Source organism: Balaenoptera borealis, assembly GCF_965194805.1.
Source record: "Balaenoptera borealis genome assembly, contig: HAP1_SCAFFOLD_887, whole genome shotgun sequence".
NCBI lineage: Eukaryota > Metazoa > Chordata > Mammalia > Artiodactyla > Balaenopteridae > Balaenoptera > Balaenoptera borealis.
In genome coordinates, this window is record NW_028123316.1 from 153,181 (window position 1) to 178,254 (window position 25,074).

The following is a 25,074-nucleotide window of genomic DNA, read 5'->3' on the forward strand; positions in this document are numbered from 1 at the left end:
CTCTATTTACAAAGTACCACAATGCTAACTGAGGAAAACTGGAAGCTTCACTAAAGGTGGCAATCGAACTAGCATGTGAAGATGAATAAGATTTTGAAAACCAGAGAGTGGGAGAAATGTAATGTATCAGTCAAAGTTTGGGTTGCAAACTACAGAAATCAATTCTGGCAAACTTGGTCAGCAAAGAATTCAACCAGTTATATTACAACCCCTATGGAATACGATTTGACAGTTTCTTAGAAAACTCAACATATGGACTTCCCTGGTGGCGCAGTGGTTAAGAATCCGCCTGCCAATGCACGGGGCACGGGTTCGAGCCCTGGTCCGGGAAGATTCCACACGCCACGCAGCAACTAAGCCCGTACGCCACACACAACTACTGAGCCTGCGCTCTAGAGCCCGCGAGCCACAACTACGGAGCCCACGTGCCACAACTACTGAAGCCTGCATGCCTAGAGCTCGTGCTCCGCAACAAGAGAAGACACCGCAATGAGAAGCCTGCGCACCGCAACGAAGAGTAGCCCCCACTCGCCACAACTAGAGAAAGCCTGTGGGCAGCAACGAAGACCCAACGCAGCCAAAAATAAATTAATTAATTAATTAATTTAAAAAAAAACTGAACATATATCTACCCTATGATCCAGCATACTCCTAGGTATTTACCCGAGAAAAATGAAAACATGTGACCACAAAAAGACTGGTATGTAAATGTTCATAGAAATTTTATTCATAATAGCCCACAACTGAAACTAAAACAAATGTCTGTGAACAGAATCAATAAACAATTGTGCTATATTCATATGACAGGACACCAGTCAGCAAAGAAAAGGAATAAACTACATGCAGCAACATAGGTGAATCTCAAATCATTACACTGTATGAAAAGAAGCCAAGCATAAAGAGTATATACTGTGTAATTACATTTGTATCATGAGGATAGCCGTCAAACCATGGTTCCCTGGGGAGCAGGGGAGAGAGAGGAAAAGGCCTTTCTGGAGGGATGGTAATGTATCCTATCAGCGATTTTCAATATGCTCGCTCTGAACCAGCAGCACCTGGGGACTGTTGGAAATGTAAGTTCAAGTCCCCACCCCAGACCTACTGAATCTGAAATTCTAGGGGTGGGTGCAGCAATCTATGCTTTAACAGGCCATCCAGGTGTTTCTGATGCTCCCTAAAGGTTGAGAGCCACTCTTCTACATCTTGTGGGCGAGGGTGATTACACAGGTGTATTCAATTGTCAAAGCTCATCTAAACGTTCCCTTACGATATGAGCATTTTGTAAGCAAGTGACAACTCGATTTTTAGAATTTGGATATATTTCTTTAAATATTATCTTTAACCCAAATCTATCTCCTCCTCCTGTTTTCTGCATCTTGATACATGGCAAAAGAATCCATCTGGAAGCTTGAGTGAGAAACCTCCCTTTTCCACTCCTTCCCCCCTCCTTTGCTCTATGCACCTCTGAAATGGCCCTCCCTCTTCAATTCTTACCCTCCATTTCTAGTATTTCTAATCCCACACCCTAGTTCAACAGACACTCTCATTTTTTTTTTAACCTGGTCTAGCAGAACAGCCTACCTCTGTCCTTGTCTGATTCAGGCTCTAAATTGTCAGAACCATTTCTCTATGTCAGCTCAGTGTTTTCCTGCTGCTTTTCTAAAGACCATGGCTCCAATCTGTCTAAAGCACAAAGTCTACACCAAAAACCTTTGACAACCTGGTCACAGCCCAACATATCCAGTCTCATCCCGAGCCATTGGCCCCCTTGGACCTTACACTGCACCAACATTGCCAGTCAAGATTCTCCTAATATGCCAGCCATGCTCTTGCCTCCAAATCCTTCATTCAAGGTGCTTCTCATCTCTAAAATGCCATCTCTCCCACTTCCCTGCCTGGTGTAATCCTAGCTGCCCATTAAAATCCAGCTAAAATATCACCACTTTCAAAGTTCCTTATCATCATACCCCAGGCAGAATTAATTGCTTCCTTTTCTGTGCTTAGATTTTCCTACTTCAGAGAATGTGTATCTATCTATGCCTCACTCTTTTTTACATGCACATTTCAGACTTCAAGTCAGTAGGTCTAGGTAATCTCTATCACTCTACCACTTAATGACCTTTCAATGGGTCTCTATTACCTACTAGACAAATTGTAAATTCCTTAGCAGAAAGTCCAGTACAAGTCTGTCTTCAGGTCCCTTAATATCTCTCTGACCCACGTCTCACACTGTTAGCGACGCGACAGCCCTCAAAGCACCACGCTCTCCTGAGTTTCCAGACGTTTCCCTGGGCTTCTGCCTCTGCCGCGCACATCCTCCCTCCCCCCCATCACTTCCTCTTTCCCGATCTCCTCCTCTCATGCTCTCTAGTGAGAGGGCAGTGCTAGGAGTCAAACTACAACAAACCAGTAACAGGTCATCAGGTCTAAGAACTAGCAATAGGCAACAAGGAAGATCAGAAGCCAAGGAAACTTGAGTCAAGGCAAGAAGGAAGAAGAGGCTGAGCTGACCTCTCCCAGCAAATGCTGGAGACATGCGTACAGCCTGGTGTCCACCTTTGAGAAGCTCTTTTAGTGGAGATTGAACAGACATATAAACAAGTGCCTACAATGCAGTGTATGACAAAAGAATGCTGTTATACGAAAAAGGACACACATCAAACATAGACACACAGTTAGATAAATTAAAGGCATGTCATTGTGAGATTTAACCAAAGATCAAGGAGATCACTAAGCACAAACACTGCTGAACTCCAACACCATCACTGCTGTAATGTATTAACTAGTAAATCCCTGTTGAATTATTTGCCCTCAGGCAAGTCATTTAACCCTTCAGAGCCTCAATTTCCTCACTGTAAGATAAGAGAACTTGATCAGATATGGAGGGTTCTTTGAGCAGTAAAATACTCACAAACAAAAGCAGAATCCTAGGCACTGAATATATGGACTTTGTCAACATGAGGGGAGAGGAGAATGACTCTTGGGTACTCAACTAGATAAGAAAATAAAACCAATGGATGGGATTTTATATTCACGTCGGTGAATATGACATTGAATTTTAAAACCCTGAAAACTGCAGCTTATAATGGGATCTGCTGACACAACCTCAACCATACTAGCAAATGCACTCCCATAATCAGGTTGTTATGGCAACTAGAATACTTGGGTTAAAAAGAGGAAGAGAGTGTATGTGTGTGTGTCTCAGATTGTTGCCACTCCTATTATTTTAAATGTTTTATACATATTATCTCAAACTAATTCTCCACTTAGCACACAACAAGCCTCTTGTTAATGTTTCGCGATAAACAAGAAGAATAAAATGAGCTTCTTAAAACTGATTTCTTCCGGAGGGGTTCAAAGAGCACCGAGCCAATGCCTACCCCCGACACCCCTCCTCTAGAAAACCTCCCTAATCTCTCCAGGTAACACTGTTTCCTCCTGCGTGTAAGCCCCGTGTTATTGACTATTCTGTAGCCACTTTAGTAGCTGTCACACTAAGGACAGCATTGTTCGTTGTATGCTTGTCTCCCTCACTCCATGTCAGCTGCCTGGGAACAGTTTATCCTTAGTCACCCTTGCACAATGATCCAGATATTTTAGGCGCTAAACTGTTCAACTGATCAATCCTATCAAATAATAAATATGAAATCTCTACAGAACAACATATTTTACTTTATCAAACCTATTTCTTATAAAACATTTCTCTTATTATTCATGAGAATTTCTCCTGTGAGAGAAAGTTGAGAAGGAAATGGTACGTCTCATGGAAAGAATTATAGGCTGGGATTCTGATCTTGAGGTTCCACTGTTCTCATGTATCTACTGTTAACCAGTTGCAAGCAAGATCTGCATCCTTGGGTAAATGCCAACCTCTCAGATGCTCAGCATTCTTATCTAGAAAATGAGGTGTCTGGACCATCTGAGGAGAGCCCTTTCTGCCTATGAGCCAGTGCGACCAAGAAACCAAAAAAACGTTAAAGAAATCTGGACATGTCGAAAACCATTCATAGAAGAATTTTCTTTAATTATTCTCAACCAGGTAGGGGTGGGAGTGGAAATATGCATGGACATATTTTCTCCTAGAGTGACTTTTTCAAACCATACCCCATACACAGAGATTAATTTATCCACTCCTTTCCTACCTCCCTGGGATACCTGCATGGAGAGAAGTTATGAGGAGTATGTGTTACATGTAAATAGTGGAGACAAGAGAAAACACAGGGAAGCTGAAACCATCATTTAAAACAGAGAAAAAGGCCTATTACAAAGATTACATATAAGAGTATGTTGACCCCTGCCTATAAAGACTGTATTCTTTCACATGCCCCAAGTAACTAAGAAGGTAACCCTTACCAGATCCACAGCCCAGCTTGTTCAGTATTTTCTCTAGTGATCTTCCCCCTCCCAAAGCTCCTCCTCAGGGAGCTTCCCCAGTTTCAGCAAATGGCATCTCCATCCACAGTTACTCAAGCCAGACTATTGAGAGTCATTCTCAACACTCACATCTCCATCACTTCACTCTCCATCACTCCCCAATTCATCAGCAACTTCTATCTTTCAGACTTGCAAAATAGTCCTTTAATCTGTCCACGTCTTTCCTTTTCCACTGTTATTACCTTAGTCTAAGGAACTGTTATGGACTGAGTGTTTGTGTGCCCCCAAATCCATATGTTGAATCCCTAATCCCCAATGTGATGATACTAGGAGGTGGGGTCTTTGGGGGGTAACTAGGTTCAGATGAGGTCAGAAGAGTAGTGCTCCCATGATGGGATTAGTGCCCTTATAAGAAGACGAAGGGACAACAGAGCTTCCTTTCTTGGCTGTGTGAGGATACCGAAAGAAGGGAGCCATCTGCAAGGCAGGAAGAAGGCCCTCACCAGAACCTGACCATGCTGGTGCTCTGAACTTGGACTTTCCAGCCTCTGGGACAGTGAGAAACAAATGCCTGTTGATTAAGACACCAGTCTATGCACAGAAACAACCAAAATGTCCACTGAATGGATCTGAATGGATAAAGAATGGATGTCCACTGAATGGATCTGAATGGATCTGAATGGATCAAGAAGATTGTATATACACAATGGAATACTACTCAGCCATAAAAAAGAATGAAATAATGCCATTTGCAGCAACATGGATGGATTTATCATACTAAGTGAAGTAAGTCAGACAGAGAAAGACAAATACCATATGCTATCACTTATATGTGGAATCTAAAATATGACACAAATGAACCTATCTACAAAACAGAAACAAACTCACAGACACAGACAACAGCCTCGTGGTTGCCAAGGGGGACAGAGGGTGGGGAGGCGTGGATCGAAAGTTTGGGATTAGCAGATGCAAACTACAATATATAGAATAGATAAACAGCAAGGTCCTACTGTATAGCACAGGGAACTATATTCAATATCTTGTGATAAACCATAATGGAAAAGAATTTTTAAAAGAATGTATGTGTATAACTGAATCACTTTGCTATGCAGCAGAAATCAACACAACACTGTAAATCAACTATACTTCAATTTTTAAAAATACATACTAGTGAATTACACAAGATTTATTAAACTTGGATGAAGCATTTCTAATAAATTCTTTACTTAATTTTTAAAAAGACACCAGTCTATGGTATTTTGTTACAGCAGCCTAAGCTAAGATAGGAACCATCATACTTTGCCTAGGTCATCACAATCATCTCCTTACTAGGCTACCAATCTCTTAATTTCTTACGATGCCACACAGGACTCAGATCTTTTAAAAGCATGGCAAGGGGACTTCCCTGGTGGCGCAGTGGATAGGAGTCTGCGCTCCCAATGCAGGGGGCCCGGGTTCAACCGCTGGTCAGGGAACTAGATCCCACGTGCATCCCGCAACTAAGAGTTCGCAGGCTGCAAGTAAGGAGCTGGTGAGCCGCAACTAAGGAGCCTGCCTGTCTCAACTAAGGAGCCAGTGAGCCACAACCAAGGAGCCTGCCTGCCGCAACTAAGACCTGGTTCAACCAAATAAATAAACAAATAAAAATAAAATAAAAACATGGCAAATCATGGAATGATTGAAACCTTCCTATAACTCCCCCCTTATCTTATGGCCTATCATTACATAGTTATTATCAATATTATTTTTACTTACTCATGCCCACACTAAACTAAAATGCATCTACCACTTCCCACTCATAGAGCTCTAGTCTAGAATTTATCCCTAACAGATTTATATACTACTACCTAATCTTGGGGCTTTCCTCCTATCCTCTGTCTTTCAAATAATCTATAAAAATGTTAAATGAAAACTGTCTCAACTCCTAGACAATCCCCAAAGCTCCTCCATTCCAAGAACTGACGTCTATTCCTACAGTTCTCTTGCTGGCTCAGACAACTGGGCTATCCACTTAAAGGTCCCCAAGGTTACTTAAATGTTTAGCTATTTACTAAGCTTTTTAAAATAGATTTTAAGGTATATACTTTGTCAAAATATATATTTTTAATCTAAAATATAACCCCCGCTTCTATTCATTCATATAGTTATTTATTTCTGAAAGCAAGCTACCTTTGCTTCAATAACTGCTCACCTAAGTATTCAAGGATTCTACACTTTTAAAAATAGATCTACCGGGCTTCCCTGGTGGCACAGTGCTTAAGAATCCGCATGCCAATGCAGGGGACACGGGTTCAAGCCCTGGTCCGGGAAGATCCCATGTGCTGCGGAGCAACTAAGCCCATGCACCACAACTACTGAGCCCGCGTACCACAACTACTGAAGCCCGCGTGCCTAGAGCCCAGGTTCTGCAACAAGAGAAGCCACCACAATGAGAAGCCCGCACACCGCAACGAAGAGTAGCCCCCGCTCGCCGCAACTAAAGAAAGCCTGCGCGCAGCAACGAAGACCCAATGCAGCCAAAAATAAATAAATAGATAAATAAATAAAAATAAATAAAGTGGCTGCACAATTCTATCTATATAAAAAACAAAAACAAAAAACAGATCTACCAAAACAAACGTATGGTTACCAAGGGGGAAAGGTGGGGGGAGGGATAAATTGAGAGATTGGGACTGACATATACACACTACTGATATAAAATAGGTAACTAATAAGAACCTACTGTATAGCACAGGGAACTCTACTCAATACTCTGTAATGACCTACATGGGAAAAGAATCTAGAAAAAGAGTGGATATATGTATACGTATAACTGATTCACTTTGCTGTACAGCAGAAAGTAATGCAACATTGTAAATCAACTATACTCCAATAAAAACTAATTTTAAATAAATACATAAATCAATAAATATCTACCCTCCAGAAAGTTACTAATCTATAATTTTCAGAATTCCCTCTGGAACTTTTGTTACAGATGGAAGCCTAACAAATTGCCAGGTTTTCTATACCATCACTGTTTATGTAGAAATGTTTAGTGCTTTCCCAATTTCACCCTTAATTTCTTTTAAAACACACAATTGCCATTTACTTCAAAATATTTATCCACACAAAAACTCCTATGAAATAGTGTAATCATTAAGCTGATAATGACCGAATCAAAATTTTGGCCTTCCTACTCTGGAATGGATAGCACTAAAGATAACAATTCCAGTTAAACGGCCCGTCTGAAAAAGAACATTAAAACTTACTGTGTAGGGCTTCCCTGGTGGCGCAGTGGTTGAGAATCTGCCTGCCAATGCAGGGGACACGGGTTCGAGCCCTGGTCTGGGAGGATCCCACATGCCGTGGAGCGACTAGGCCCGTGAGCCACAATTGCTGAGCCTGCGCGTCTGGAGCCTGTGCTCCGCACCAAGAGAGGCCACGATAGTGAGAGGCCCGCGCACCGCGATGAAGAGTGGCCCCCACTTGCCGCAACTAGAGAAAGCCCTCACACAGAAACGAAGACCCAACACAGCCATAAATAAAATAAAGAAATAAAAAGAATAAAAGAATAAACAGGAGCTGTTGTTTAAAAAAAAAAAAACTTACTGTGTAAAATGCGTGGTTAGACTAAATTATCTCTGAAGTTCTTCCAGCACTAAAACTAAATTCCATAATCATAACTGCTGACATTTATTGAGCATTTGCCATCTATGTGGGGCACTGTGCTGGGTACTCTTCATGGATCACTCAGAATAAGTCTATAAGCATGTTACTAGGAGACCAGTCCTAACATAGAGAAATGCAAACGGGACACAGATGCTTTCTAAAAACATGTCTCTAGTATAAAGCAAAATGGAAATGGAAGATCCCAAATTGTGGGGATTACCTTGTTCCCTGGGATTGGGAGAGGCTGACTCTTGTATGAAGTGATTCCCTAAAGACTAGATGCCTAGAGCCACTGAGAAGGGCATCAAAAACAAAAAACACAGCCTATCCAAATAATCCAGTTTGCTCCAGAGAATGGCTCCTTGCCAGACTGATGAAGATGCAGTATCAGAGCTCAATGAGAAAGCAGAAGTGATCTCACAACAGAAGAACAGCTACAGAGAAGTTCAAGAGTATTAGAAGAGCTCAAATAAACCTGGAAATCTGAAGGGCCCCAGTAACTGGGATCTGAAAGCGTACGATGTGGCCATACCTAACATTCGGTTTTGGGACCATGTGTTCACTTTAGTGTCCCCACTAGGCTGCAGGGTTCTCAAGGTTCTTACCTTTTTCTTTTTTTTTTTTTTTAATCTACCCCCAGAACATAGCCTAGTCTAGGACCTGGAACATTAGAAACACTTAATAAAGAGTTAATGAGAAATGTTAGTAACCCATCTCCCCAGGAACATATCTATCCCACTCACTGGGGTGTGCCTGTAAAATCAGCCTTCTAAATTGTGGTCTGGAGACCTCTAGGCGTCGTCTGCAGGTCACTAGGAGAAGTCAAAATCTGAAGGAGGACAGACTGGATGGAAAGGGCCAAACACCAGGACACAGGTTAAAGCCCAAGATAAGAGAAACAAGTAAGTGCTACGGTAGCGTAATGAACTAAAGAAGTTTAAAAGTGAAACATAAAACAAATCCAAAGAAGATAAAATTGCAATCAGTTTACCTGAATGTGACACATATGAAGACTTGTTTCCTATCAATTTTATTATCAAGTACAAGTCTAGTTCATATCCCCTCATAGCACCACACTCAGTTTAAAAATGTTTAATTAAACGTGAGTGGTATTCTAAAACATACTACTATTTGAGAGCCTATAAAAGAATAAAATGAATAATTTTAGAAAGAAAAAATCACCCCTTTATAAATGTTAAGCAGGGAAGCTAGAAAGGCAACATTCATCCTATATTAAATTCACCGTCCTTTTCTCAAGGACAGTCAATTCTTAGAGTCATCTGCCAGTCAGTCATCTGGGATCTCAGAGAAACTGCAGACCTCATTTTGGTAAAGTGTTGATTATGCTGGAGACACACCACTGTCAAAATTATACTGGGAGTCTCACATGTAAAGGAAAAGGCTCCATCATCTTTTTCCTTAGTAGGGCATCCTACTGGATTCATACCACAGTTCAGCATCTTACTAGTTGGGTCAAATTGAGCAAGTTACTTAGCCCCTCTGTATCTCAATTTCCTCCTTTATAAAATATGATTGATAACAGTCTCTGCCCCAAAGCTACAAAAAAGTAGATTATTACACACTCAAAGTATCTAGAGTTGTGTCGTGTACCTAGGAAGGAATCAAATATTTGTTAATTGTTACAATTAATGGGCTAAAATGATCTAGAATGACCCATGTAAGCCAACAAAGATTTGATGTCTTTAACAAGAGCAACCAAAAAAAGCATATTTTAGAAAGAACTTGCATGATTCTACAATACTCTTAAAATGCAACTTTTTTCTTTCTTTATTAACTGAAAAATAATGACACTCGATTGAGATGATGGATATTTAAAATGCCCTAAAAATAAGCAGTTGCCACAGAAGCAGTCCTGAAACACAAATCCTACTCATCTAAGAACTGGAGAACATAAAGAAGGGGCTATTTTTTTTATTTTTCCTTTACAAAAGCAGTTACGATTTTGCAAAGACTCAGAAACAGCTGTGAGCATACTTCTTGGTATGGACAAAACATTCTTGCAAGAAAGAACTTTGTGGGGAAAAGTCGTTTATCTTATTATACATGAAGCTCTTTAAAAATCTATAAAGACTATGAAACTTCTGAAGTTCTTTGGTCAGTTTTATAGTGGAAATGGGCGAGTTCAGATTAACTTAAATTTAGAGAATAAAGGGAGTTGCAAAATGGAAGATGGGAGTTGAAACATCTGGACAAAAGAAAATTGTGCTTTATCACATGCATCAAAGAGAACATAAAATCCATCTCCCTGAGACTTTCCCTCCTCTTCCTATGGAGGTGGAGGTGAGGAGAACAAGCCATTTACCCAACTAGCCGCTCATTCCATTAGATCTCTGAACAATATTATTCACAGCGACAACGCCTTGCTTCAAAAGCAGAAAGTCCGTCCTACAGAAAGCAGAAGCATTTTGGCTCATCTTTTTCTATTCCATTTACGTGTATAAAATGGTCATAGTCATTAAGTATTTACCAGGATTTCACATATGTAGGTAATAAACAGATATAAACCTCATTAGGCATAATTTGACAACATAAAGAAGTGTTACACAAACAATCATGCCATAACATGACATGGGACAGGAGATACAGCCAGGGGTGTACCATCCATGGACCACTTGGGAGAGCAGAATTCTACAGCCTCCAGAGAAATGGGAGCATGGTCCTCAGCACTGGCTCTGAACCTGGGTATAATTTCCATCCATGCCCTTTTAGTGACTCCCCCCCCATATTTCATCTTCCCCGTTCTCATTTATCTAGCCAACCTGGAAGATGGAGAAGGAGAGAGAGAATCGGGATGAGAATGAAGAATGAATTTCAACAGGGGAGAATGCAGCACACAAGTTATTCAAGGACCTCATGTTATTGCACTCCTGAGAAAGTAAAGTAGGCAGCCAAATGCTCTGCTTTTTCAGAAAGGAGCTGGGAGTTCAAATCTCACAGGAAAATAAAAATTCATAGGAAAAAAACTGCTATTATTGGAAATAATTATACAATAATTCATAAAATTATACACTATTATGGATAGTATGTAATTATATAGTACTACAGTCACTGGTCCTCAGGAACACAATGACCCCATCTGATTCTTACTTCTTTTTAGATCTTCATGGAACTCGTAGGTCACATTCAAATGTTGAAAGTGGCTTAATAATCAATGGCTTTAAACTTGGAGTGTTTATTATCGCAATACTCTACTGTGTTTGATAAGGTAAACAAGCAAGATGGTCTTTTTCAGCAATAAAGCAGAACTGACTGGAATGCATCGGATTGAACTTGCCCAGCCCAAATGGTAGGCTCAACAGCTTGCGCAGAATCCTGAACTATCAATACATACTCCAGAACAAGTCAAAACCAAAACTTACAGAAAGCAATGAACCTAACGAATGGCCAATCATTACCATATAAAATTACATTCCTTTTTTGGTATCATGCATAATGTTAAGTGGAAAAATATTCAAGAAAATATTCTAGAGATATGTTCTCTGTAGATATTCATATTATGAATGTGTGTAGAATACCACAATAAAATTAAATTTTACCTCTTCCTCGTATGTGATCATCTTAGTCAGAGTTTAAAATTCTAATGCCTAACAACTAAATATAATGTGTGGACTTTGTCTAGATCCTAATTCAAAAAAAACCTATGTAAAGAGACAGTTTAGGACACATGAGAAATTTTAAATAGTCTGGATATTATATGACCCCAAATGATTATTACAATTAACCCCTTTGTTAATTGTTAATTATAATTATTAGTATTGTTAAGTGTGATAATGGCACAGTAGTCATGTGAGAAAGTGTTAATGCTTTAAACATATACATACTAAAGTATGCAGGGGTGAAATGAGATTTGCTTTAAAATATTTCAGCTACAGAAAAAACAGAGCTAAATGAAGCTAATATGGCAAAAACCTTGGTAATTATTGAATCTGGGTAATAGGTTTATGGAAGTTCCTATATTATTTTTTGTAGTTTTGTATACATTTGAAATTTCTCATAATACTTTTTTTAAAAACATTTAAAAGCATTCTATTGCCCAGAAACCCTCCTTAAAGGACTCTATGTAGGGGAAAAAAATCATCTTGTGATATTTCAAAAATTAAGTAAAAAAATTACGAAATTGACATTTTTAGATCTATTCATTTATACAACTACTCAAAATTCCCTCTAATTTAGGAACTTCTTAAAAGGAAGACCCTGCTAAATTTTTATGTCAAGTGATGCTTTATTCCAAAGCAACAAAATGCATGTGCCTAAAACATATATAAAAACATAAAAATATATTTTTTAAAAAGCAGCCTTCTCTCTGCTTACCCTCAGATTTATGTCAGAACACAGCTTACAATTGTTTTTTTTTTTACACATCTTTCACAAAAAAGTAGCCTTTTCCCTGCTACGAAGTTTTTAAACTCACAATATACTTTTCTATCTCAAAGACTTTTTAAAAATCATTTTCCTTCTTTAGGGAAAGCTATATCATGAGAAAACAGCTCAGCAAAATCCCTGCAAATAATGCAGAGGTAAAATACACATTACTTTCTTCCAGCCAAAAGGACTAACAGGGGAAAATGAACATTTTCAAAAGCATTTTGGAACCTTATTCCTGCTACCTCTGTGCTCAGCTCTTTTTTTCCTCCCAAAATACGTCACTTAACTGTCTGTCAAAACAACTCTTGCCCACTCTACCTGATCACATTCCAAAGCTGCAGCTTTTCCTGGATTCACTTCTCAATGACAGGCTGCTCAGAGAGCACATATTAAACCGAATGTGATCATCTGCTCCTTCCTTTTTTCCTTTCAGGGCATACTGCTGTCCATCAGGAGAAGTAATTAATGGGTTTATTATGTACGAAAGCGTCATCCCATCAGTTTGCTGCCTGGTTTGAATAGCTCCTATCAGCTCTTCATTCATGCCAAGTGTGCTCACTGTCCGGAGACTACGATAAAGCCGTACCTCCTTTTGGATTTTTTGCTCACTATTCACAGAACTACGTGTTACAGGAACACAAGGACAGAAGAAATCCCTTCACCCTCTACAGGAAGGAAGCTCATGGACTGAAAAGTTGGGAGAGGGAAAAACAAGGAAAGCAAGAGAACGCAAGAGAACATCCACGCTTCTAGTCCAGACAATTTTTTAAGGCAACTTGATTCAGGAGCATGTGTAGTTCTGAAATATGGACAGAACTTTTGCAGAAGGTAAAACGTCTATAGAAAGACCCAGGATTTCTCAATTGCTGAAACAGTCAATGAATTTTTAATAAGTTCTGAACACTCAAGTTGTCTGCGGTCAGATCGACGGCTGTCATCAGACAGAGAAAGGCAAAATTCACCCTTCTAGTTCTATAATCCTATCCAAAAGGAAGCTTCATCTATTGCATGCTGTCCTAACTAATGCTCCAAGATTACCGGGAATACAGACAGAGACTGCAGGAAAGAAAAACACAGGGGTAAAAGAGAACACAAAAGGAAGTAGAGACTGCATTTCAGGTATCGAAGCTTACTATTTCCAGCCGGAGTTCAAATAACTGAGCTTCAAACAAACCACTGCCAGGTAAGATTTAATTTTATAACATTAATTTATGTCTCGACCACTGAAACTAAACCTGCTGATGCTGTGAATGTAGTAGATTTGAATTTCATGTGATCCTCCCTTGAGCTCTGGGCACATTTACGCCTTGTAAGGTAAACACTTGTTTTCATTTATGCTGCATAAACTAATCATCCATAACTAGGTAAGAAAACGCTCCAAAAATTCCATTCATTTTTCAATAGATTTGTCCCATCTTTGTCTTCGTCTTACAACTCCCAGTTTTGTTTTATTTAATAGCTTGGGGGGAAAATGCACGAAGAGAGCCCTGAATGGGGCAGAAGAGTCATTCAGAGATGCTATTTACCAAACACATTCAAATGTAATTTGTTTCCCAGGGCACTTGGTAAAACAAAGAAAAATTATTGTTTTTAATATTATTTCTATTGATGCAAAAGAACAAAGCTCAATGACTGGTTTTTATCATTAGCCAAAAAAAAAAAAAAAACCCTGTGATGTCATTCTCATTCACACTCAAGAAAAACAATCTCTAGTAAACTAAGGTATAGCAAGCACTTCAGTAGAATGGAGCTAAAATACCCTAAGGTTCTGGGCATAGTTTCATAACATTTATAAATGAGGACATTTTTCTGATTTAACAACGGAACAAAAACAAATGGTATCTTAATACCTCACAAGCTTTAACTCAGATCAAATGGCCCAAACCGTAAAATGCAAAGAACTAGTGACACCATCACAGAATTTTAAAGGGTACAGTGCCTTTTAGAAATTCCCTGGAAATCACTCCATAATGAGACTTTTAGAGAGACTATCTTATGTTTAAAAAAAAAGAAAAGCATTTGCCAGAATCTGAATTCCCTACATAGATTTTTAGCAAAAATTCAACCATATCAGTTAACTTCAATAGGAAAAGTTCAAAGCTTAATCTTTTCATAAAGAAGCCCTACAAATAATATGCTTCTATTATCTTAAAAGACAGGAGATAAGTGAAACAATAAAAGCAAATCACACCTAACTGTACAGATCTTCCAATAATATAAGGAAATTTATCTAAAGTAATTAATTAGTCAGTACTTGCCTGATAAGTCAAATTTGAAATTCTTCCATTTCACTGAATTCTTTCCTTTTTTCAACTTCTAATTAATAGAGTAAATTACATGATCCCATCACTCTTTTCAAGACAGTCTATAAATAACCTTAAATGTCATAAATCTTTTGCGTCGGAATTCATTACAGAAATTCACCCGTCATTTTCCAGTAAAGGAAAGCAGCAATTCAAATACAAGCAGTAATACTGTAGTGTATCAATTTGTTGCAGAGAAAAATGTTTATTTAAAAATTTCAAAATACTTTGTATACCAGCCCTCACTAAAAGTATTTTTTAACTGTACTGACATGTACCTGAACCCTTAAGAATTCATCTTTTTCCTCATTATATTTTGTAACCTGACATGCTTTGAAAATAGGCATATATTTTTTAAGTTACAAAACTATTTCAGCTCAAAGAATTGTTTAACTCAGGCAAAAAGAAGAGATTAACAATATTATACTCAAACAATTTGCTTCCAATAAATAGAACTGAAGGGGGTGTAAAATTACATTCCTCAAGTCTTCTGGATTTTATTTACTCATTGTAATGTACAAAGAGACCCAGGTCCCACCAGGTTAGGGACTTTGCTTCTATGATTTATCTTCTAAAGACAATGGATGAGCAAACCCACCTCCCCTTTAGCCCTGGTTAGCATCAGTCCCAGTGAACCTTCATTTCTCTTTCCTATCTAAATCAAGCTATTTCTCTATAATAACCCATTCTGAATAATGATTATTGAGATTTAAATAACAGCTTTCCAAAAAAAACTCTATAGCAATTTATTCCAAATTAGCCCAATCTACAGTTTCTTCTTCATTTTAAGTGGAAAAGTAAAGAATAAAGACATTAGCTAATTTTTAACACATCATTTATCAATGATTCAAGTTGAAAACTGCTTCAACTTTAGCATCTCATGGGTACAAACGGATAAGGAATTTTATGCTAGAAGATTTGGTTGGATACCTGAAGATGTGGTTTATTTATGAGAGTTTTTGTGTTGTGTGTTGATAGATTTAACAACTAAAGAGATTTTGAACATCTTGGGGAGTACTCAATGACTGTCTAATTGTTTCTGTAATTTAGAATGTTTTTCATGCGCACATGATATAAAAAGTATTATATTATAAAAGTAATATAATTTTGTCTTCATGGATTCTTTCCTAGAAATGGAGCAAATGTTTTGGCTACCAAATCCTTGCAATGATATTTAGTACTGTATTTTTAGCTTCTGCTCTTTTTAAATAATCCAAAAGCTGTACTTTTTATTTAAACCATGAGAACATAAAAAGTAGGTGTATAGGTCAAGAGAAAGTACATCCATTTTGTGTCTTTGCTGACTCTTTTCAGATTGATATGTCACCTTTGTCTGAAATAGCAAGCCACATAATTTTGCATAGAAAATAAGAAACATACCTATAAGTTATTTCTAAGTGTTAACATTTAAAGGGACCAGCGCTACATAATATTTTTAATTCCATAAATATTTACTGATATCTGCATTATTATAACTCTCAAATTTTTCCTTAGAATTTTGAAAGAATTTCCTTCATTCCAGTATCATGGAAAAGTTTTTCAAGCTTAATTCAACAGGGTATTTCAACTAGCCGGTATCTTTGATCTTTATTATGGTTACTTTTTCTTCATGAAGTGACCACATTTGAATAAGGCTGATGGTCCATCATGGAGATTCATCTCTCCGGCTTCTTCCTGCTGAGGGAGAATCATCTCTGGTTTGTGACATCACAGTCTGAGCTGGGCAAGTGGCTGTGATAGCAAACCGATGATTATATCCCTTCAGTGTGAACGAGCTGCAAGAGATGTGGGTGCTATCATTTCAAGTCCTGTCACAGAGACACTACTGAGATGCATGACAGGAGTCAAGTTAGGGAAAGCTGCTTGCATGGCAACTGTCACTTTTACAGCATCAGCCATTAAAGATAAAAGTACCATTTCACAGTTTCCTTCATTCTTAATTTAAAAGAGGGAGTAAACGGCATGTTAATAAAACTCACAGATAATGATAAAATGGGAGGGAGGAAAGTACCAGCGAGTAACCAGACAATAAAGGAAGAGGGACACGGAGAGTGAGGGATGGGTGCACAACTCAGCCGCGCCTCTGGGCACAGGAAGAGCAAAAATAGAAGGCGCCAGCGCGCGGTGGCGGGCTGGAAACCCTCCGACCGCGGAGAACTGCGGAGAACCGGGGACCGGAGTCAACAACGGCTCCCAGGCGGTCCCAGCGTCCCGACCCGCACCCGGCCGCGACACAGTTTCCACAAACTGAGACACACGGAGCCCGCGCGAAGGGCGGGTCGCGCGGGCTTCCCCGCCGGCTCCCCTGGAGGCCGGTCCCCCGCAAGCCGAGCGCACGAAAGGGCGCCCCAAAGGCGCCGGCCCAAGGCGCCCGCTGCGCTTTCCCTCCCGAAGGTGGGCTGCAGGGCCCAAGCGTAAACCCTGAGACAACAACACGCGCACCACGCCGCCACGGGGGACGAGAGGCCGGGCGCCCACCTGCCCGGACACCCTGCATTTCTGGAATCACCGGACGCCTGTGTAAATTTCCGTTCGGCGTGTCATTTTCCAAAGGCCACTCAAGATCAGGGGACAGGATGCCTCCTCTCCAAGGGTCCAGCCAGCCCACCCACTCAAATTACAGGACACAATGCCTCCGTTCCAAGGGCCCTGCCAGCCCACCCACTCAAATTAGGGGAGACAACGCCTCCTCTCCAAGGGTCCAGCCAGCCCACCCACTCAAGATCAGAGGGACAAAATGCCTAACTAAAACAAAACAAAACAAAAACACAAAAAACTGGAGAGAGGAAGGAAAGGGTGTCCTCAAAACTAAAAAAGCTAAGCACGTTGACAGCGCTAAGAATAAACTACCAGGAAAAAGCAACCCTACATGTCAGATCATAAAGTACGGAAGGGCAAGCCCGCCGGCAGTCCAGGCCCGGGGGGACCGGGGTCCCCAGCCCTACAGAGCCAACGGCAGCCCGGCTCGGGCGCCCCTCGGAAGCGCGGGGTCCCCGCGGCCGAGTCCGCGCCCCCGGCCGGCCCCGGCTCCCCTCTGCCCACCCTGCGCGCGGGGGCTGGACACGGCCGCGGAGAACCACGGCGGGGCGGGAAGGGGGGCTCCAAAGAGGGTCTGGCGACTCGAGTCGCTCCGTTTCTCGGTGGGCTCAGCGCGCGCCGTGGGGGAAGAGGGGCGGGGGTCCGGGAAGAGGGGACGGGTGGCACTCACGTAGACCGGCAGCGGCCACGGGTAGACGGCGGGCTCGGCCCCCACGGACGACTCCAGCCTCAGCTCCAACTTCTCCCCCATGTCTTCGCGCGCGGCCCCCGCACCAGGCTAGTCTGGCGGTTGGGGGGAGGGGCGGGACGCCCGCCGGCGGGGGCGGGGCAGGCGGGCGGGCGGGCGGGAGGCTGAGGGGAGGGGGCCTGGCCTGGACCTCAGCCGCCGCCGCCGCCGCCGCCGCCGCCGCCGCCGCCGCCGCCGCCGCCGCCGCGCTCCCGTCTGGCCCCCGGCTCCCTCTTTGTGGTCACAGGCCCGGGACCTCCAGCGCTGCCGCCAACTCGGGCCGGCGTGAGGTGAGCACAGTGAGCCGGGGCCGGGCTGAACCACTCACTCGCGGCGCGCGCGCCGCCCGCCCCGTGGACTCGCCCGCTCCACGTACGCACGCACGCACGCACGCACGCACGCACGCACGTCTTCGGCTGCCCCCGGCCACCCGCACCGGCCCGAAGTCGGGACCCGGGGAGACCCCCTCGGGGCTTGGGGTGGCGGGTTCGACTCCCGCCCTTGACGTACCGTGACACACACACACACACACACACACACACACACACACACACACACACACCCCACCCAATAATAAGACTATAATTCCTCATTAAATATGACAGCCGGAATCCCGGCTTCTGTTCACAAAAATGCCCTGTATTTAGCCTATGCTAGGCACCAGACCCTGGACGCTCAGTACTGGCAAAAAAGGAAATGCCCTGCCCTCATGGCGCTGCCATTTTAATTGGAATAGTAGTGACAATGGTCAAGGGAGAAAATAAAGTGTCATCATCGCCACGGGGGTGGTTAATCTCATGTGCGCACTGCGTGGGGCCCCGGCAACCACAAACATTATTCCAGATGTGGCCAGGAAGGTATTTTTCAGGAGAGATGAACACTGAAATTGGTCCACTTTGGGGAAAGGAGATCGTCAATGCCGCGGCGTGGGTGGGCCTCGTCCATCAGTTGAAGGACTGGAGAGAAAAATGAGGTTCCGTAGAAAGAGGGAACTGTTCCTCCAATGGCCTTGGGACATCAGCTCTTCCCTGTGTCTCCAGCCCAGAGTCCTGCCCTGACTTGCCTGCCTCACGGTCACATGAGTCAACTCCTTAAAACAAAACTATATATGAAAAAATACTGAATATATACAAGCCTATTAATTTGTATATGTGTGCATACATATTATATATATGTATACACATATGTTTATATGTGCGTGCGTTTGTAGTATATGTGTAAGTACTATATACAGTATACATACAAGCCTATATATTTGTGTGTATCTATTGTATACATGTATGTATGTGCATATATATAGTATACATTTTATAAATGTGAACATGCTGTATATATACACACACCCATATATTGATATATGGGTGTGTGTAGATATACAGTTTATGTACACTGTATGTATGTATACAGTGTGTATTTATATATAGGTGTGTATATATGTTGTATACCTGTATGTGTATATGTTTCTAGGTGTTATATGTATATATGTATATACTATTATATACACACTTGCGTATGTATTTATATGTGTATGTACATGCGCATATTTACATATAGGTGTGTATGTGTGTGTATACATTGTATATATGTATATATCTTATATATATGATATATGTACGTATACGTACGATGAATTTATATATACAGTACATATATATTTTTACGCTATATGCTTTTATATGTAGGTGTATATGTGTGTCTATATGTATGTACGTGTACGTATTGCATATATTATATGTGTATGTATGTATACTGTCTATATACACACCTAAATATCTTTGTATGTGTGTATATATGTATGATATATATGTACCTAGGTGTGTATATTGCATATGTTATACGTATGTGTACATACTGTATACATACAAACGATGCATTTTGTATGTGTGTATGTATAGTGTCTATGTATGTGTGCATTGTATATGTTATGTGTATATGTGTGTATACATACTGTAGATATACAAACTATGCATTTTATATGTGTGTATATATGTATGTGTGTATTGTATATACTATATGTGTATATGTGTGTATGCATACTGCATAGATACACAGCTGTATATTTTTGTATGCGTGTACATATGTACGTGTGTGTGTATATACACACACACACCCTATGGATTCTGTTTGTCTGGAGAACCCTCACTGATACGGACACTTATGACAATTGAGCACCTGCTCTTTGCCAGCCAGGGAGCCAAAGGCTTGTCCTTGCGGTGTCTCCCTTAAGTGTCACAAGTCCCAGGAGGGAAGGTGATGCGGCTCCTACCAGTTGAGGTGCCTCAGGGTCAGAGAGGTGCACAGGGTGGGGGGCTGGAGCCTGGTGGAGCCCAGGTGGAGTTCTAGCAGCAGTACAGCCTAGCAGTCCCACTTCCCCGGGTGCTTCTCACAAAGACGCCAAGGGAGAGACGGGATCTGAAGGAGGGGATGAGGAAGCTTCCGTGGGTCCGCAAGCCCAGACCAAGGCTGACTCGTCAAGGGTGTTAGAGGTCAGGACTGTGGTTACCCTGGGGGTGGGCTTACACAGAGCCATTCACATTCTGAAAAAGTATCCATTCTGCTCTTGTTTGTATGTTTACCCCCCTCCCCCAAATCTTTTAAAAACAGATTCTCTTGGTTGCTGGGAACACACACGGGGAAGTTGTGTGTGAGGGGGTGTGATCCAGGGGACAGGGAGGATAAGCCCCCCCACTCGTAGGGCCAGGAGTGGCTCAGCTTTGTGAGCTGAGGATGGCCCACGAGGTCCCAGAGAGAAGGGTCCCTGCTCCGTCCCTGCTCTGTGCACCCCATTCCCAGCCTGAGAAGCCCAGAGCCACCCCCCGCGACACACACACACCAGGGAGGAGAGCCAGTCACCCTGGCTCCCAGGCTCTGGCTCCAAGGCTCCCGGCACTAGGAGCTATTTTCAGCTTTCATGCTCTGTCTGTCTCTCGCCCGCCCTCCCTCCCTCCTCCGCTTCTTCCCCTCCCGCTCCATCTGTCCTCCCCTCCAGCCTGCATTTCTACACAGGATGGCTCACAGACAGCTGCTCCCCGTGCCCACCTGCCACCATTCGATGGATGTCAAAGCAAACCCTGGGGACTTCCCTGGAGGTCCAGTGATTAAGACTCCGAGCTTCCACTGGCAGGGGGCGCAGGTTCGATCCCTGGTCAGGGAAATAAGATCCCACATGCCGCACGGCATGGCCAAGAAAAATAAATGAATAAAAAATAAAGTTATAGTGATGAAACAGCCCTAGTGGTGCAAGGATGGGACGTATAGCTCTATGGTATAGAATAAAGGTCCAGAAACAGATCTATAGAAACTTGATATGACAGAAAGTGGGGAAATTAAGGAGTTTTCAATAAATGGCATTAGGACAATTGCATATCCATGTGGGAAAAAGTAAATTAGAAAAAAAAAAAAAAAGGCAAGCCCTGGTCAGGTGTGACCTTGGGCCCAGGGCCATTGGCACACGTTGTCATGTGGGACGTTCTTCCGTAGACTCCTCCCTCCCCCCTGTGTCACTGTCACTTCCTCCAGAACCTTCCTGGACTCCCCTACACAAGCCCGGGGTGTGCCCTCACCCGCCCTGGATCACCAGAATTCCAATCCCGGCCCACCCTTCCTTCCCTGCCAGGTAAAGAACTGTGCATGGTCAATAAGACCGTAGAGGTCATTGGCCATTGCTATTGCAGCTGGAATTGTTACTGTGTTTAGATAGGGTGACCAACACCCGCCCCCAGTTTGCCCAGGACCGCTCAGGTTTGAGCGCTGGAACTCTGGGGAAACCCTCAGTCCCGGGGAACCCCAGAAGGCTGGTCAGCCTATTTAGGACGGATCTTTCACTTGATCTCCCAACCCCCGAGAGCCAGAAAGGGAATCTCCCCCCTCCTTCCATTGTAACCTTCATTCATTCATCCACTCATCCCTTTATTCAACTCCTTTATTCAGCAAGTATTTATGAAGCATCTACTACACAGCAGACACTCTTCTAGGTGCTGGGGACATAACAGCATCCCTGTCCTCAAAGAGCTCACGTTCTAGCGAGGGCAGCAAACAGTCAACTGAGAAGGTGTGATTTATTACATGGCGATGATGTCTCGGAGACCACTGCAGGGCAGAGGAGGTGGGAGAGGAAAGGGGCAGGTCTAAATGCAGGCGCTGACGGGATTGGGGCAGACCTTGCCCTGGGCCAGGCTGGTTGCTTCAACACAGCTGTCCTCGCCCAGGGCCATCCTGCCTCCGCCGCCTCACCCAGTTCTTCCGTGATGTGTGGGGAAAATCTGTGGTTGTCACAACTGGGGGGGAGGGGCCCCTGGAATCAAATGGGTGCGGCCAGGGCTGCTGCTAAACCCCACACAGTGCCCAGGAGGGGCCCTCAGCAGAGGATGACCCGCCCCGAATAACCCCAGTGCCGCGGGGGAGACCCTGCACTAATATTATTCAGACCCGCTGGTGCCCCCAGATTCCTGCACAGGCAGGGACTCTAACCGGGTCACCTCTGTATCCCAAGGTGACCTAGAGTGGGGCAGCCAGGAGGGCTGAGATGAGCATCGGGGGTGAAATGACAAATCTCTGTGCCCACTCTCCCCGCCGCACCCCAGGGGCGATGGCCTCTATCTCCTCCCTGTGCAGGTAGCTTTTCCCTGAGCCATTTCTTCTTGTCAAGGTCCCTGTCGCAGGTTGGGTTCCCCAAAGATGACGTTGAGAGCAAGGATTGGAGTGCAGGTGGTTGATGTGAGCCGTGCAGCAACAGATACAGCTGCCATAGGGTCCCGCAATTCCACTCCTGGGCATAGATCCGGAGAAAACTCTAATTCAAAACTATACACACACCCCTGGGATCTCCCTGGTGGTCCAGTGGTTAAGACTCCGTGCTTCCAGTGCGGGGGGCATGGGTTCCATCTCTGGTCAGGGAACTAAGATCTCACATGCCGTGTGACAAAAAAAAAAGAAAGAAAGAAAAAGAAAGAAAGAGAGAGAGGGAGAGAGAGAAAGAAAGAAAGAAAGAAAAAAAGAAAGAAAGAAAGAAGGGAAGGAAGCAAGGAAGAAAGAAAGAAAGGAAGAAAGAAAGAAAGAAAGAAAGAAAGGAGGAAAGAAAGGGAGGAAGAAAGGAAGAAAGAAAAAAAAAAGAAAGAAAAGATACATGCACCCCAATGCTCATTGCAGCACTATTTACAATAGCCAAGACATGGAAGCTACCTAAATGTCCACTGATGGATGAATGGATAAAGAAGATGTGGTACATATATACAATGGAATATTATTCAGCCATAAAAAGAATGAAATGATGCTATTTGCAGCAATGTGGATGGACCTAGAGATTACCATGCTAAGTGAAGTAAGTCAGAAGAGAAAGACAAATATCATATGATCTCACTTATATGTGAAATCTAAACTACGACACAAATGAACTCGTCTACGAAACAAAAACAGACTCACAGACACAGAGAACAGACTTGTGGTTGCCAAGGGGGAGAAAGAGTGAGGGAGGGTTGGATTGGGAGTTTGGGGTTAGCAGATGCAAACTATTAAATATAGGATGGATAAACTACAACATCCTACTGTCTAGCACAGGGAACTATATTCAATATCCTGTGATAAGCCATAATGGAAAAGAAAAAAGTTTTATTTATAGGTTCCATCCCTAACTGAGCTGGCCCATCCCCTCCCATGGTTCTAAGTGCAGCCCGAGGCTGCAGACTTCCCACCGTGGTCTTCAGCTCCAGAGCAAGCCACCTGCAAACCACCCACATCTTTCCAGGGGCTGGCAACTCTCCTTTGCTACTGATTCCAAGACACATCCAGATAGCAAAAATGTGACCATGAAAAGAAACTCAGGCATGTTCAAATCAGGGAAATAACATTCTTCTCTCTGTTCAGTACTCGCTTAATTTTAGAATAGCTTAGAGTTACAAAAAAGTGGCAAAGATCTGTACAGAGTGTAGAGTGCCGTGGACCCTGACCCAGTAACCCTATTTCCAACACGTTAGTACGTTAGTATGACATGTTTATCCAACTAAGGAACCAAGATGGATACATTGTTATTAACGAAAGTCCACACTTCATTAGCATTTCCCTAGTTTCCCCCTAACATCCTTTTTCTGTCCCAGTCTCCTCTGGGCTGTGACATTTCTCAGATGTCCCTGGGTTTTGATACCTTGAAAGTTTTGAGGAGGACTGGTCAGGTATTTTGTCCCTCAATTTGTTTGTCTGTTTGTTTTCTGATGTTTTCTTATGGTTGGTCTGGAGTTATGGGGTTTGGGGCGGAAGATCCAGACAGAGATAAAAATGCCATTCTCCTCAGGTCACATCAAGGATACACACCATCAACGGGACTTATGACAAATGATTTTACCCTTGATCACCTGGCCAGTATCGTCTTTTTTTTTTTTTTTTTTTTTTTTTGCTGCGTTGGGTCTTCGTTGCGTGCGGGCTTCTGTAGCTGTGCACGGGGGCTCAGTAGTTCTGGCTCCCAGGATCTCGAGCGCAGGCTCAGTAGTTGTGGCCCACGGGCTTAGTTGATCTGCGGCACCTGGGATCTTCCCGGACCAGGGCTTGAACCTGTGTCCCCTGCACTGGCAGGCGGATTCTTTTCTTTTCTTCTTTTCTTTTGCAACCAAAACTTTAATCCCAAGGATTCTCACAAAACATATTACAAATGACAGCGTGAAAAAAAAAAAATTGCACAGTAACTCAAAGTTCAGCTCTACAATACTCTTATTTATCTGGCAGGACATTGGTATCTTGATAATCTCAGATTTCCAAAAAAGATTACAAAGAGCTATGTATTCATGTACAGCAATCACAGAGGGGACTTATGACCGAACTCAAAGGTAAACTAACTTCCTTGAAACTTCTTAGATTCTCAACTCCCTGGACAACCTCTTGTCCCGTGTGAAGACTAGTGGAATTTTTAAACCTCTAATCTAGGGTAAGGGTGCGGCTTTCATTTTTACCTGCTGGCTTGTGTTCACAGCACCTTTTAAAGACTGCTTGCTTAACTACAGCTGCATATCATTTCCCAGCTACAGAAAGTCTTTTCCATGTTTGCCAGTGTTGTTTCCATAATAGTAAACATCACACTTTAGGTGGGCAGGAGTTAAAGTTTTATTATCA

At 42.6% G+C, this 25,074-nt stretch overlaps 1 long non-coding RNA gene across 1 annotated transcript in view; it reads right to left on the bottom strand.

Moving 5' to 3' along the window:
- LOC309621693 overlaps positions 1-18,256 on the bottom strand; it is a 45,023-nt gene extending 26,767 nt beyond the window's left edge. The window contains exon 1 of the long non-coding RNA XR_014240187.1: positions 17,920-18,256. This is a non-coding gene — a long non-coding RNA (uncharacterized lncRNA). The remainder of the gene's footprint in view (positions 1-17,919) is intronic.
- Between the last annotated feature and the right edge of the window lie 6,818 nt (positions 18,257-25,074).